The sequence below is a fragment of the Peromyscus eremicus genome, chromosome 19 (genome assembly GCF_949786415.1).
Source record: "Peromyscus eremicus chromosome 19, PerEre_H2_v1, whole genome shotgun sequence".
Taxonomy (NCBI): Eukaryota; Metazoa; Chordata; class Mammalia; order Rodentia; family Cricetidae; genus Peromyscus; species Peromyscus eremicus.
The window spans coordinates 53,062,013-53,078,905 of record NC_081435.1 but is presented as its reverse complement, the minus strand read 5'-3'; the positions used below and the strand labels follow the sequence as shown (position 1 = coordinate 53,078,905).

General features: G+C 43.8%; 1 pseudogene; it reads right to left on the bottom strand.

Annotated features, from left to right (window-relative positions):
• Positions 1 to 258: 258 nt before the first annotated feature.
• On the bottom strand, positions 259 to 8,586 carry LOC131895635 (uncharacterized; annotated as a pseudogene).
• Positions 8,587 to 16,893: the final 8,307 nt, after the last annotated feature.

Sequence of the window (16,893 nt, the reverse complement as noted above, 5' to 3'; positions counted from 1 at the left end):
TTTATGTGTCTCTGTGTATACCCTGGGGTCATATACAATCTCTTGGGCTGAGAGGAGTTGGAATGAAAAAGGTTTGAGAAGCCCAGTCCTGGAGCTTCCACACTTTGCACCTGGGCTCCCTGTGCACACTAGTGGTTGGTGTGCAACTTTGGCCTTTAGCATCTTTGTGGACACTAAAGAGAACACTTGGAGAAGTGGGTCTCTAATTCCTGGTAGAAGGGGCTTCGTCCCTGGAGGGGGCACAGCTACAAGTGTCCCTTAAGCTGAGAAGAGGCCAATTTGTGGCCCATGGGTGCTCTCATGTCAGGTGGAGGAGTTGTAATTCCTGGAGGTGGGGTTTCTTGGCTAACATGTGGGGTGGGGTTTTCTGTCCTGGTGGGGGTCCTGGGTTGATGCTCCAGCAGTGTTAGCGGTGACAGCAACCACAGCAGCTGCTACAGTGCCTCTTCCCTGTGGAGTCAAGACTTAACGGGATGGCCCTCCAACTCCCCAGGTGGGGCCTGCTAATCCAGCAGGAGCCTAGGGGATAGGTACGCCATCTGGTATTCCTCTGCCAGCCACCTTCCCAACCTCAGCAACTGCTACAGTAGCACCCAAGCAATACCAGTATGGGCCCTCCACAGTCATGGATACCAAGTTCTCCCCATGCAGCAACACTCGACCCAAACTCAGTTTCCCTCCCGCCCTGGCAGGAGGGAACCCAGCAGTTACAGAGGATCAAATTCATGTGCTTGTCTGCCGGTGAAGATGTAGCCATCTTGTGGGATGCATCTCACCCTGTCGTCAACATGCTGCAGCGTTATGCTTCTCTTACCCACAATCACAAAGGCTGATCTTTAATACTTAGGGGAGTGCTGTACAGAAAGGTGCGACGTGGGTTCTCTTAGGAATAATGCAAGCCTAGCAGAACCTTCACAAACAATGGATGGGTCCTGTTTGCCTAGAAATCTACAATCTTGATGTTCCAATACTGCCTTAACCACCTCTGTGTCTTGACGAGAGCCATCGGCTCAGTTCCACCAGGACATCCACCACGGAAGCTTGCTGCCACTGAGAACGTCACGGGACTAGGTGGCACCCCACCCCTGGTGGCTCAGTGAGGCTGTCCTCTCTAAGTTGCTTGCTTTCTCCGTCTCAAACTTTGATTTCTCCTTTCAGAGAGAGCCACAGCACCCCTGTCATCGTTCTTTGTCCAGTAGCTCCCCACCGCTTACCTGCATTTCTGCCATCCGTGGTTTCAGTAAGAGAGCGTTAGTAAGTGTTAAATGATAAGCCATTCTGAGCCATGTAATAAAATCTTGTAGCATCTAGTTTTGCCCCATGTAGCATATGAACCATCCCTCTGTCCAGAGAATCCCTACTGTGTACATCTTCACCCTGTTAATCACTTAGTACTGTCTTGGCTGTCTGACTGCTGTGGTACCACAGTGCTTGTTCGGGTACCTTACTCAATAATGGCCCCTGGAGTATCAGAAGAAGGTTGTTGCACTTCCAAAAAGCCAAACAGAGGCTGCTCAGTGCTTCCTTGAAGTAGGAAGGAGGAAGCTTCCAACTCAATAAGGAAAGGAAAGGAAACGGCATGCTGAGGTTGCTAAGGCTGGGATAACACCAGATGCTCTGTGAACTTGTGAAGGAGGAACAAGACATTTTCGATCATTATGCTGTTGTGACCGAGACTTCAAAATCATAACCTTGGTACATGGTATAACAGAAAAGGCCCTGAAGCGTAGGGTTTGGTGCCGCCTCCAGTTGCAGGCATCCACCAGAGGTCTCAGGATGTGTCTCCCATGAGCAAAGGGGGTACTATTGAGCAGAGTGTGGGCTTGAGCTCTGGATTGTTCCCTGTCCTACTACGTTCTAACACTGAGAAAAATAATATGAAACTCTCTCCACTTCTGTTTTCTCACGTGTGAAACAAATAGTGACAATATTGCTTCCAAAGTGTCACAAAGGGTCTGGAGAGCTGGCTCAGCAGTTGACATACAACACTGACTGTTCTTCTAGAGGAACAAGGTTCCATTCCCAGGACTCACATCAGGTGGTCCACGACCTTCTGTAACCACAACTTAGGGAAGCCAACACCCTTTTCTGGCCTCTTCAGACTCCAGGTACATATGTGATTTATACATATATTAATAAAAATAAAGAAATCTGTTTTTAAAAAGTATTTGTGTATCTCTATAAGTTTGAGACCAGCCTGGTCTACATAGCAAGTTCCAGGCCAGCCAAGGTTATAAGTTTGACACCCTGTCTCAAACAAACAAACAAGCAAACAACAACAAAACAAACAACAAGTGTCTGAAGAATTCAAGATTACATGGAAAGTGCCCAAAATTAATAAGTAATGATATTATCACTTTTATTTTATTAAATATCTCCCCTTTTGCTTTTGTTCTAAGATTTTGGCAATGCTAAGGATCAAATCTCATGGTTTGCATGCATTAAGCAAGTACTCTCCCACTGAACTACATCCCAGTCACAATTCATGCTTTATAGAAGACTTCTTGAGGGCTAGATACAGATGTTATTTACTGAAGGTTTTTTGTTGTTGTTGTTGATGATGACTGTATATTCATATAAGAAACCACTCAGAATAGCTCCATCAAAAAGATTTCTTGTGTCTCCTTGGACTATACCCACATCCCTCCTGCCCTCTCCTTTTCTATTCTTGGGTATCTGCTGATCTGTCTTCCAATCGTAAAGTCCTACGGAAATTGATTTAGAAAGTATGTAATGTCCTTTTCCCCCCTTAGCATAATTCCCAGGGATTCATTGGAAGTTCATGCCTTTTCTTGCTAGGTAGTCTCATAAGAGGTTTGTATGTTCTGGAGTTTGCTTAATGACTTGCTGGCTAAAGAACATTTGGGTCGATTTCTACTGTTCTGTTGTCACGAATAAAACATTTGTTAAGGTCTTACCTCAGTGAGACCAGTGCTGGGTGCTCTGATTTAATTCCTGATGCTGTATAAAATACCTTGGCAAAAAGTGACTTAAGGGAGAAAGGGTTTACTCATTCACGATTCCAGGTCACAGGGAGGTCAAATCTAGAGCAGTTAGTCACATCATATCCACAAGCCAGGGCAAATGAACACGTGCAGCTCGCTTGCTTGTTTGTATTCTTCTCCATTTCTCCACTCTTATACAATTCAGCACCCCTTGCCTAAGGAATGGTACTGCCCACAGTGGACTGGGAGTTTGGGAAGTTCCAAGCCAGCTTGGGCTGGCTACATAGGAAAGTCAAGAATGGCCTGAATATATCAAAACCCTGTCTCAGAAAGTCCCAACAAAACCTCCAAACCAAAACCAAAACAAAATGGTGATAGAGCAGTGATTCTCACCCTGTGGGTCATGACCCTTCGTGTGTGTGTGTGTGTGTGTGTGTGTGTGTGTGTGTCAAATGACCCTTTCATAGGGGTTGCCTAAGGCCATTGGAAAACACGGGTATTTATATTACAATCCATAACAGTAGCATAACTACAGTTATGAAGTAGTTACGAAAGTACTTTTATGGTTGGAGGTCACCACAACATGAGGAACTGTATTAAAGGGTCGCAGCATTAGGAAGGTTGAGAACCATTGTGATAGAGGCATAGAGACAAGGACCTTGAAGTCTACTTGAAGTGCAGTTCCTACCAAGGAACGGATTTCTGCCTCCCCAGTTGTATTAATGTGGCAGTTTATCTCCTGGCCTAAGCAGATTTGAACTCCTGGAAGTATGAGCGACACTTGGTGTTCATCTGAGTTCAGCGCATGTGCCTAGGAGGCAGTACAAGAAGGGGCATATCGAAGTTTGAAATGTGTGTTTTTACTGACCTGTAACAGGCAGGGCGCATCGTGAGTCTCTAGCAAATAATTCCAAGGGGCGGTAGGGCAGGAGAAACAAAAGCAGCCCCCCCAAACCTTCATGCCATACGGCTTCACATTTCAAATGACAGATAACAACGGTGATCGGTGGCCCCAGAGCTCCCTGGTGACAATGACGGGAAGGACAGAGGCTACCCTGGCTCGTCTTTCTCAGCGCGTGGCAGTTGAGCCTCTTGTCAACACCACTCCGAGGCGGAGGCAGAGAGGAACACAAACGTTTGTTTTGTTTTTAATCACAAAGCCAGCTCTATCACGGCTTCCAAACACCATTAACCATCCCAGATGGGCAAGATCCCGTTCAGGCTCCCCTGCAGTTACTGTTCTCAGTATAAACAACCAATCAAAACCAGTGCTTGCAGCCTCGTGTCTTTCTGCGTGGTCTGTGGGTCATCTGGTTAGAAGGTCAAGCTTTCCAAGCCCCATGGCTATCCTGCTGAATCGGATTTGCTTTTAAACCCCATTCTCTCTGAGGTTCCAGAAGCCCTGATGGGCAGAACACAACATCTTCCCTAGATTAGAAGGGATTTAAAGAGGCTAGGATGAAGCGCAGTGGTACAATGCTTGCCTAGCATGCTGGAGGCCCTGGCTTCCATCCCTAGCATGGCAGTAAAAGTGAATGAATGAATGAATGAATGAATGAATGAGTAAATATGTGAAGGCATTTTCCTCACTATCCATGGAATCTCCGGGGAGTTGCCTCCTGTGTTCTACTACCAGATATTCCACAGTCGTCAGGCCTGCCTCGAGGCTTGGACATTGAGGGTTTTTACAGCTCTCAGCTGATTCTTTAACCTCCAAGGTGCAGGCGCCCAGGCGTGCTTCAAAACTGTGTGTGGTACCTTTTGAATACAGAGGTCCGAGTTGCACCCCAGAGATTCTGATGTTAGCGCACTAGTCCTGCGGGAGGGCTTGGGCATGGGTGCCCCTTTGGAAGCTCTGCTAACTTAAGGTACAACCTGGCAAGAGAGCCTTGAAGCACACATGGAGTGAGACATAAGGGTCATCCGGGGGCGCCAAGGTCAACCCTGCTGAGCAGAGGTATGGAGACCCGAAGGATAGATGTGCTCACCTCAAGAAGTCCCAAAATTTTAGCCATGAAACAAAACATTAGATTATTTAGTACTACTTTTCTAATGGTGGTAATGGGATTGTTCACCTAAGTATGTCCAGCCTGTGGTCCATGAGACAGGTGCATTGTGGGATAGCTGTAAATGGGGCCTCAAACAAACATGTAAACTTACTTAAAATGTTATGAGGTTTTTGCGTGTGTGTGTGTGTGTGTGTTTTTTTTTTTTTTAAGTTCAACTGTGCAGTTCTTGAGTGTGAACATTGTCGATAACAATGTTGTACCTCCATGTTAAAAGGTCAGATCAGTCCGGGGCTGAAATGTTTATACCTCAAATTCAGACAAACTTCACGCTTTCTACACGAGGGCAGGGAAGTAAATTCCTTGTGGGTCATTTGGGAAACAGATCATTTTAAAATCTGAGATGACTGGTTGCCTAGCTGTGGTAGCATAATGATATTATGCCATGGAATGAAAGAAAATGCTGGCCACCTTTTAGTTAGAGCAAGCAGAAGGTAGAGAGAGGGCGAAATCAGGAACGGATCTCTGAGCCGGCTTAGCTACTGAGAGGTGGGCCTTCAGGGGCTGCGCATGCGCTCTTAGAGTCTAGGCCAGCTGCCTACAATCCAGAGCCTGGATCAAATTTCTTGACAGGGACCAGCTAGCTATCATAGTCAAAGTCGGCGAAAGTCTCCTCTACCTTTTTGTTTGAGATTCTGTAATTTATTCCAGCTACTCCCTCTGCCTAGCACGATATTGCACGGGAACCAGCTGACACCACGTTTCTGTAGCCCTACCTCAGAGCACCAGCGCACTTTATTTGGTATTTCCCCAGCACCAAGTCATTACGGAAACATTCCAAAACTCTGGCAAAGAGACCTCTCCGGGGGGCCTAAGGAGAGTAAACTTCAAGTTTGCTCTGAGTCTTTGGGGGCAGTTTTGAAAAGTGAAAGCCTGGGTCATTGACACCTAGATGCAGGCATCTGCGTTCTACCTCAGACTTGCATTTTTTAGTGAGTTCCCAGAGTGACTCTTTTTTTTTTTTTTTAATTTTCTTTATTAAGAAATTTTCTACTCACTCTACGTACCACGCACAGATCCCACCTCCTCCCTCCTTCCATCCCCCAGCCCTCCCTCCCAAGCCACCCCACATCCCCACATTCCCCTAAATCAAGGTCTCCCATGGGGAGTCAGCAGAGCCCAGCACACTGAGCCTAGGCAGGGATCCGTCCCTGGTGCATGCCCAGAATGACTCTTGAGGGCCGTTCGGTTTGGAAGCCATGTGCTTAATTAAGCAAATTCAGAGTGGCTACTGCAATCTGGGGTATTTCTGTAAAAATTTGCCCAGTGTGGAAACAACGGGAAGAGCAGGGCTTGTAAAGCTTAATCCTTCACCCTTGGAGGAACAAGAGGCCCTTGTGACTGCAGCTTTTCTCCCCTTCCTAGCTTTAAGTTCTTCACCTGTCTGTGCAACTCAAATAAACACAGACACTGTAACTAATCCAGAACAGGTGTGTCGTTTGCAGCTGAGTTTTATTTTGAGGAGTACGGCAACAGGGATTCGGCCGGCAGCGGGGGAAGCTGGTAAGGGGAGAGTCCCCGTAATTCATCCCCGACCGATGCCTTAGGTTGGATGAACTTTGAGGGTCCCTGTAACTCATCCCCCACCGCTGCCTTGGGTTGGATGAACTTTGAGGGTCCCTGTAACTCATCCCCCACCGCTGCCTTGGGTTGGATGAACTTTGAGGGTCCCTGTAACTCATCCCCCACCGCTGCCTTGGGTTGGATGAACTTTGAGGGTCCCTGTAACTCATCCCCCACCGCTGCCTTGGGTTGGATGAACTTTGAGGGTCCCTGTAACTCATCCCCCACCGCTGCATTGGGTTGGATGAACTTTGAGGGTCCCCGTAATTCATCCCCCACTGCTGCATTGGATTGGATGAACTTTGAGGGTCCCCGTAACTCATACCACACCGCTGCCTTGGGTTGGAGCTGGGCGCCAGAAACAAGCTTTATCAGCTTGTTTGGGGTGTTCCTATGACTGAAGATGAGCTTGCATCTCTGAAATAAGATGGGGAAAAGGACATTAAATCAACCAATCACAAATTGAGGTAAGTGATAAAGCTGTGGTCATCAAAACAGTGAAGCTAGTAGCCACCAAAACATAAACAGATGAGTCAAAATGAATAGAGGTTCGACCACTGCATTGAAAATGGGTTTACAATAAAAACAGTCTTTCTAATTTTAGGAAATACCAACATATTCAATGCTGACAACTAGGTACCATATAGGAAAATATCAATACCTCCCAGTGGCCCTCAAAGAGTTTATAATGGGTCTCTTGGTTAAACATTTAAAAAAATCGTATAAACTAATGGGGAAAACTTTAGAAACTATTCTTATGGCCTTAAGAGAAATAAAATATATTTGTAAACAAAGAATTTTTTAAATGATGTAAAAATTGATAATTTTGAATATATCAAGATTTAGCTATAAATACCACAGTTTGTTATAAATAAAGGAAAGTCACCATTGGAAGAAATTTGGAAAGTAACTGTAGTAAAGATCAATTTGCTAAGACAGGCATGGTGGTGCACGCCTTTAATCCCAGCACTCGGGAGGCAGAGGCATGTGGATTTCAGTGAGTTCAAAGCCAGCCTGCTCTACAGAGTGGAGTTCCAAGACAGCCAAGGCTACACAGAGAAACCCTGTCTCAAAAAACCCCAAATAAATAAACAAACAAACAAACAATAAAATATTTAAAAAAATCAATTTTCAAAATATATAAAAATATGCATGGTAGCTGGACATAGTGTTCTACACCTGTAATCCCAGTACTCTTGGAGGGCAAGGCAGCAGAACTGGGAATTCAAAGACAGCCTGGGCTACAGAGTGTTCAAGGCCAGCCTGGGTGACTTAGACCCGGCATCACGAACTGTACAAACTGTAAAGAGGGCTGAGACTCTCGCTCAGTGGTAGAGCTCTTGTGTGTACAGGTCTGGGATCAATCTACAGTATTTCTGAAAAAACAAAAAAAATCCAACCCCCTATACCCCTAAAAAAACAAAACCTGAAACCTTCCAACTTATAAGACATCAAACAATAGAAAACGTTAAAAAGATAAATAAATGTGCCGTTTATAGAGGAAACAGATGATCTGTAAGCAGGAGAAGATACTGTGGTTCCTGGCAACCGGGAAGACACAAACTTTAAAATGATACTATCTTTTACTCATTAGATAAAATAAACTAGAAATTCAGGGGCTAGAGAGATGGCTCATTAGTTAAGAGCATTTACTGTTCTTTCAGGGGATGAGATTTCAGTTCCTAGCACCCATGTCGGGTGGCTTACAACTCTAGCTTCAGGGGATCTGACACCCTCTTCTGGCCTCTGCACACATGTGGAATACACACACACACACACACACACACACACACAGAGACAGAGACAGAGACAAAGATCATTTTTTAAAATCTCAAAGGATTGTACCATCAAGTTGAGATTATGGGGATGTGGATCTATTGCCAACAGGTGTGTAGTTGGGTGGTGATTTTTTTTTAAGGGTGAGAGAACTGTTACCCATGACAGGGCAGTTTCACTTCCCAATATCTACTCTTACGCAAAGCATCCACACTCACCTGCAGAGTCGGTAACATACGGGTGCTATGAAATCCGTCATGTGTGTCCAAACTTTTGATATGGTGACATGATCCCCTCATGTACAAATTTCATGACCAAGAACTGTGATCCAGTTACAAAACAAATAATTGATCACAAAAGGTCTCATACTGTTTGAAGTCAGTTTATAATTCGGTGTTTGGCCATATTCCTGATTGTCTTCAGCTTCATGCAGCCACATGTGTAGGCCACAAGTTGGAGGTGCCTGAAAGGCAATGTTGAGAGAAATGTCTAAACAGACTACATAGCCTGCTCACACAATGGCCGCATCACAATTTAACACAGGAGCATTGCAAAGTAATACATGCCACATGGTACAGTTTATGTCCCAAAGCCAGTCTGTCATAGTGTATGTTATATCCAATGATAACAAATGCTGGGAGGAGGAGAGGAGCAAGAAACCCCTATACACTTCTGGTAGAAATATAAACTATATTTCTATATAGTGGCTATAGCCACTATGGAAATCAATGTGGTTCTTTTTAAAATACTAAAAATAGAACTACATGTGACCCAGCTATACCGTTCCTGGATATAAACCCAAAGGACCCTACCCTGCACAGAGATACTTTCACATATGTGTTTATTGCTGTACTATTCACACTAACTAAGAAACAGAACTGGCCTAACTGTCCATCAAAAGCTGAATGGAAAAAAGAAAATGTGTATGTACATAATGGGATGTATGTAGCTGTAAAGTGAAACCATGGTATCTATAGGGAAATGGATGGAACTGGAAATCATTAAGCAAGATAAGCCAGACTCAGAGAGGCAAATTACCACAATGTCTCTCGTGTGCAGAGTCTAGATGTGTAGTAATGTGTATTAACATGTGTGTGTATAGAAATGTGTGTGTGTTTTAGGCCTGCTAAGCTGCTTTGGAACAGCGGCTCTCAGTGCCTTACTCAGGAGGGCTGGGTCACAACTGGGGCTTTCTTTCACGGGTCTAAGCGGAGGAGAGGATGTTACTGAGGGCTGAGGCATGGGCGACTTCCTGTTTTGAGTGAGTCCTGGGCCACATAAGCCTTTGTTTATTGTGCATGTTTTTCACATACTGCATCTGGTTTTTGTCATACGCACACCCGATCATGTTTAGACATGAGATGGTGAGTAAGGTTGTGTTCCCTAAAAGCTCACTCTCTCAGAGGACACAGCTTGCCTTACGGTATATATACTTAAAACCAGTTCAGATCGGATCCGTCCATTTTCCTTAGTCTCAGGATATGTTTCTAACTGTGTTTGGTCACCAAAGAGGAGTCACTAAGGGATAGTTAGCAGAGGCAGCCCATTCTTTGGAGCCAGTGTGTAGAGGTCAATGTGGGTGGGAGTCCCAGATTGCTAACCATGCTTGGTCTGCCCCAGGGACACACATCAAAGCGACACATGTGATTAATTCCTGGGAAGGAGACAAGAATCCAGGAAGCAAGAATCCAATGATAGAAATCATTAATAATGTTTAATATTTTAAGGAGATGGTATTCATTCATTACTGGTATCATTGAAAACTGACTGTCTTTTAAAACTCCATTTTTTTTTTTTTTTAAACACAATGTTTTCTTACGTAGCTGGGGCTGGCCTGGAGTTTACTAGTTAGACCAGGCTGTCCTTGAACTCACAAAGACCCTCTTGGTTCTGCCTCCCAAGTACTGGGATGGAAAGGTTGAGTTGCTCCATTGTGCCCAGCTTTTCTTTTCTTTCTTTTTCTTTTTCTTTTTCCTTTCTTTCTTTCTTTCTTTTTTTTTAAGAAGAAGAAATGAAATGAAACATGGAGCTGGAAATACTCGCTCTTAGCTCCGGTGAGCAAGTGTAGCCTTGATCAGCCTGCCCTTTCCTCAGTGTGAAGTGGAGAGCATAAAGAGCTCTAATTTCCAAGGCACCAGCTCCCAAGGACCTCCTGATCTTGGTGACAGCATGAGTATCCAATAAAGGGAAAGAGAGAGCAAGCCTTTCTAACCAGAAAAGGGAAACAATGGAGAAATCAATGATGTAAATTTTTTCACCACCCCCCCAACACCATAAGCTGTATTTATAAACAAAGAAAGCCAAGTATGGTGGAGTGATTTACTGGGTGCGATCCTACTACTGTGGAGGTAGAGGCAGGTGGATCAAGAATGAAAGTCATTCTCAGCTACTTAGTAAGTCCAAGACCAGCTGGAACTAACTACATGAAACCGTTTCAAAAACAAACAAACAAACAAAAAACCCCAAAAGGCAAAAACAGAATCAATGAAAACTTAGGGAACATCTTATGCTGTATGTGAAAAATGATGTCAAAAAATATGAATAGCTTAATCAAAAGTAGACAAAAAGGGAACTGGAGAGATGGCTCAGCAGCTAAAAGAGCAATTGCTGCTCTTTTGGAGGACCTGTGTGTTTCCCAGCACTCACAGGGCAGCTCACAACTGTCTGTAACTCCAGCTCAAGGGGATCCAGTGCCCTCTTCTGTCCCCCCAGGGTAATGCATGCAGGTAGCGCATATACATATATGAAGGCAAAACACACATAAAATAAAAATAACACCCCCAAAATTTTAAATGGACAAAGGACTCAAGCAGTTCATTAAAAGGTATGCAAATGCACCACTGATTTGCCAACCCCCCCTCCTTCCTTTTCTCCCTCGTCTCAATTTTCAGAGACTGTTCTGGAAGTTATAGTAGCTTGTGCTGATAAGCCTGTGAGCAGACAGGTTTTCTCCTGACCTGCTGGTGGGTGTGCAGATTGGCATGGCCTTTTCTCGCTGGCAGAGGCAATTTTTTTCAATACCTTTAAAATATGTATGGTGGCTCAGTAACAAACCCAATTAAAACTATCAGACTAACAAAGCCATCACAGTCTCCAAGAGTCTCATATGTACCCAGTTTCTAACAGGGTTAGTCTTAGCTGACCTACACTCTTATGGATGACCATGCTAATACTGTGTTCATGGCATGACATTTAAGGGACAGCTGAGTGAGCATTTTCCTGAAATAAAATGCATTTATTAGAACTAAAGGGTCCTGTTAGTTGTATACTTAGGAGGTTCCATGATCACACCATCCCAGAAATGCCTTTTCTTTTCTTTTAATGACTCTTAGAAATTGTTTTCCTTTTTGTGCGGATGGGGAGAGAGGGTGTGATTGAGATGATATTTAAATTTCTAAACCTGGTCAGAAGTTTGCATTGAAGGTTGGAGAAACAAGTATTGTCATCAACTGCCTAAGAAAAATATGCATTCACTGTGTGTATGGTTCCAGACTCAAAGAGGGTCATTAACATAACCAGGACATATGCATTTTAGGTGGCAAAATTGGAATTCAAGTTCCATAAGGAAGTCAGACCATTGTAGACCACAAAAAGAATGGAGGCTAGGACAGACCATGGCCCCAGTGAATTACCACTGTCTTAGTTAGGGTTTTATTGCTGTGAAAAGACCCCATGACTACTGCAACTCTTATAAAGGGAACATTTAATTGAGGCTGGCTTCCAGTTTCAGAGGTTTAGTCTATTATTGTCATTGTAAGACATGGTAGCATGTAGGCAGACATGGCGCTGGAGAAGGAGCTGAGAGTTCTACATCTTGATCTGCAGGCAGCAGGAGACTGCCACATTAGGCCTAGCTTGAGCTTATATAAGACCTCAAAGCCTGCCTCTACAGTGACACACGTCCTCCAACAAGGCCACACCTACTCCAACAAGGCCACACCTCCTAATAGTGCCAAGCATTCAAACACATGAGTCTGTGGTGGGTCATTCCTATTCAAACCATCAGAATGATTGGAAAGAAACAGCATCATTCAGGTAAAAGATCCTATTGACTGGACCATTTAGGAAGAGACTTAATTATTCCTGATGCTGAGAATAGTGCCTTCCCCACAGTTCCTTGATCCACTGGGCAGTTCTAGTATCCAATAGCTCTCTACTGCCTGAGAGTCTACCTTGTGATCTGGAGGTTGCTTGGCCACACTCACCAGTACATTAAAAAATCTACAAAATTATTAACCAAGGCGGGGTAGGAATCATTAGGTAATATCTTAGTCCCCCCTTCTCAGGTAATGATTCCAAGGCAGGTGTCCACAGTGCCTTCTGCCCTCCACAATGACACACTCATTCATGCACTGTTTCCCAGCTGGTTTATGTTTTCCTGTCTCATATTTCTGCTGCCCCATGTTTTCTGAGGTCAACTCCCAAACAAACTGCATCTAATTGCTTACATCAGGATCTGCTTTTGCGGGGAGGGATTCTAATTAAGACAACTTCCTAAAGTCTCTCATGAGGACTGAATCTCCCATACCCTAGAAGACTGCAGACATCTCCCTTTCTTTCCGATGGGATTTTGTGTAGGATAGGATTGCCTCAGATTCACTATGTACCTGAGGATGACCTTGAACTCCTGATCCTCCTGTCTCCACTTCCTGAGTGCTGCAGTTACAGGCATGTACTACTATCCCCAGTTACATGGTGTTATGGAACTCACAGACCCATGCATATTGGGTAAGTAGTCTGTCAACTGAGCTACATCCCATGAGGGCATTCCCTTCAAACGGCTGACCTTGAAGGGTGCTGGCCCACTCATGAATGCCTAATGTTCGGTGTTCCTTATTTCATAACCATTTTGAGATTCTAATCTCCCATATGACCATGCAGCTGTGATTTATAGACTCCTCCCTGTTTGTTTTATTGACTTTAGAGCCTTTGCAGTAAATCCCCCTGCCATGGGATTGACAGTATCCTGGTTTATGTCCCGGCTAGACTGTAAATTCTTTGTGGGTAAGAGCAAGTTTTTATTGGGTACAACCAGTACCTGTCACTGAGAAGATATCAGGAAATAATGTGTGATGTGGCAAAAAGTTTCAGAACCTTTGTAAATAATCACCACCCAAAATAAACATCAGAATCATATTAATTTATTTTAAACTAGGAAGAGGTATAAATATTGGAATAGTAGTTTATAAACCACTTAGTGATCATGGAGCCACTGAGAATTAGGACCTGAAAAGTCAGTATGTAAATTCCTCAAAACTCAGATTGAGTGTGTCTTAGCCACCATTCCATTCTATTGCTGTGAAGAGACTATGACCAAGGCAACTCTTATCAAAGAAAGCATTTAGCTGGGGGCTGGCTGACAGTTCCAGAGAGTTAGTCCATTACCATCATGTAGGCAGGCATAGTGCTGGAGAAGTATGGAGAGGTCCATCCTGATCCATAGTCACAGAGAGAGAGGGGGTGGGGGACTGGTCCTGGTATGGGCTTTTGAAATCTCAAAGTCTACCCCCAGTGACATACTTCCTCCAACAAGGCCATGCCTCCTAATCCTTCTAATCCTTTCAAATAGTTCCACTCCCTGTTGACTAAACATTCAAATATATGAGCCCTTGGGAGTCAATTGCATTCAAACAACCACTGAGAAAGTTCTCCAACTCTAGAAAAACAAAAACTATCCATTCTTTTTCACATGAAATGAAAACTACAGATTTCCCAGGCCCGCTTAACAGTGTGGTACAGACTAATGCCCTCAAAGGGATCCACTCTCCAGTCCTTGTAGGCTATGAGCTTGTCACCATACTAGACAGAGGAATGGGGTTGAGGTTATTGAGTTTGAGATTAGGTTATTCTTAACTATTTGGTTCTGTGTAATCAGTAGGATCTTTATAAATGAGAAAAGAAAATAAGAGGAAGAGTCAGGAAGAGACTTGGAAATGCTGTTTTGTTAATTCTGAAGGCAAGGAAGGTGCCACATGACAATGATTGCCAGCTCTCCCTAGAGGTTGGAAAAAGAAGGAGAATGTTTCCCCTAGAAAGAACATAGCCTTGATGACACCTGGATTTTAGCCCACTCATGGTGGATTTCTGACCTCTAGAATTCTAAGATAATAAATGAATGTACTTTTCTTTTCTTTGTCTTTGAGATAGGCTCTCATGTAGGTATAGTCCAGGCTAACCCTGAACTCTTGATTCTCCTGCTTCTGCCTCCTAAGCGCTGGGATTATAGGTAGGTACCAACATGCCCATGAGTTTTTGCTCTTCTAGAGTTGGAGAATTCTCTCCACCTGAGTTTTGAGGAATTTGCATACTGATTTTTCAAGTACTTTAAACTCATGTACATTTAAATCACTAACTCTGTGGTAACTTTTTAAAACAACCATCAGAAACTAGTACAGACAGAACAGGTTCTTGGAAAACAAAGTTGTCCAAAGCAAGGCATGAGATCCTTCTTTGGGTTTTACCTCAGGCATCAGAGGAGCTGTTGTTTCTGATTTGGAAAATCTGGCGTGGAAAAGGAACCATGGATGGAGCTAACTCAACTTTTGGGACTTGAGAACTTATCTCAGAAAGTAAGGCCATGGCCAACATCTCCACAACCAGTAGCTCAAGTGTGGGTGGTGGTTCCCAGGGCACCACTTAGGCAACTCCCATAGACCCAGAGCCAGGAACAGCGGGCCAGGAAAAAGGCTTTGTGGAAAGCCATGTCCAAACTCCGACTCCTGGGAAACAGAAAAATGGGTGGAGATGGTGAAAAGGATACAGTGGTGATTGGGGCAGGTGACTGTGGTGATTTTATTTGTGCTTTAATAAATAAAGCTTGCCTGGAGATCAGGGGTAAAAAACAGCCGATATAAGTAAACACAGAAGTCAGGCAAAGGTAGCACACGCCTTTAATCCTATCACTTGGCAAACAGGCATCTGTCTGGATCTCTGTGAGTTCAAGGCCGCAGTGGAAACAGAGCCAGGTGTGGTGGCACATGCCTTAAATGCCAACACTAGTTAACCATGGAGGTCTGAACAGATATACAGGAAGTGACAGAGCTGGGCAGAAAGAGGAAGTGATGTAGCTGGACAGAGAGAGCAAATCAGATGGCAGAACAGCAAGGCATATAGGCGTGGGTAGACAGGAAGTCGCTCGCATTTAGAAGCTCTGGAGTTGCTGAGGTGAGGTTAGCTGTGGCTATTCCTATTCCTCTGATCTCTCTCAGGTTTTAACCCCTATATCTGGCTCTGTGTTTTTTATTTAATAAGACCATGTAGAAATTCATCTACAGATGACTTCTGGGTAGCCATCCTTATAGTTACCAACCTCATCATTACTGACACTGTGGGTAGGAACGTTCACTGGGCCCCTGGCCTGCACACCAGAAGGGGTTGGGCAGCATCCCTGGACAGCAGTAACCCTGCACCTCCCCCCCTGGGAATGACAGTCAAAAATGTCTGCAGACAGCTGTCTGCCAGATGTCTGCCACATGTCTCTCAGGGTTAAAGGAGTGAAAAGTCACCTTGAGTTATTGAACCCTGGCTCAATTCTGTCACCCTCATCAGGGACAAATAGAAATGAAAACAGATGTTTCTGGTTTTTTTTTATTTCTAAATCAAGTCTGTCCAGTAAAAATGGATGCAAGCCACATCTGCAATTTTTTGATAAGAACATTCACAACTTGTATAGCTATGAATACTATGTAATTCCAGAACATCTTCATTATTCTCCAAAGGATACTCTCCTAATGAGTATAGTTTAGAACTAGCGGTGAGGCCCCATCCTAGGCAAACTCTAATCTGTTTCCTGACTCTATGTTTTCTTGCCTGGGATCTTGTATAAATGGAATCATGTTTCATGTAGCTTTGTGAGTGTGCTTTCTTTCACTAGATGCAGTATTTCTAAGGGTCATCCATGTGAAAATATCTACTGTATTTCTTTTTATAGCTGAATAATGGTGTCCATGGATTTGATGCATCTGTCATAGCCATCAGGAGATGGGCATTTGAATTACCTCTACTCAGTGACTAATTCTGCATGAGCATTCACAAACTTTTAGGGCAGACATGTTTTCAGTCTTTTTGGGCAAATATCTTGGACTAGAACTGTTGAGTAACTCTGCATAGCATTTGAGAAACTATTATACTTATTTTCAAGTATACCTTTTTTATATTCCCATTAAGACTATAGAAGTAGTACAGCCAGGGTGGTGGTGGCGCACGCCTTTAATCCCAGCACTCGGAAGGCAGAGGCAGGCGGATCTTTGTGAGTTCAAGGCCAGCCTGGTCTACAGAGCGAGATCCAGGAAAGACGCAAAGCTACACAGAGAAACCTTGTCTCAAAAAAAAAAAAAAAAGCAGTACAAATGCAAGTTTACATATTTTGAAGGCATTTTTTGAAAATGACAAAGACACAGTGAAATAAACTTTAATAATATTTTCGAGCTCAATATAATCAAGATATTATTTTAATATGCAATCCATGTAAAAAGCATTAATGAGGTATTTTACATCTTTCTCACTGAGTCTTCAGAATGTAGCCTTTATTTTGTACCTGTAGC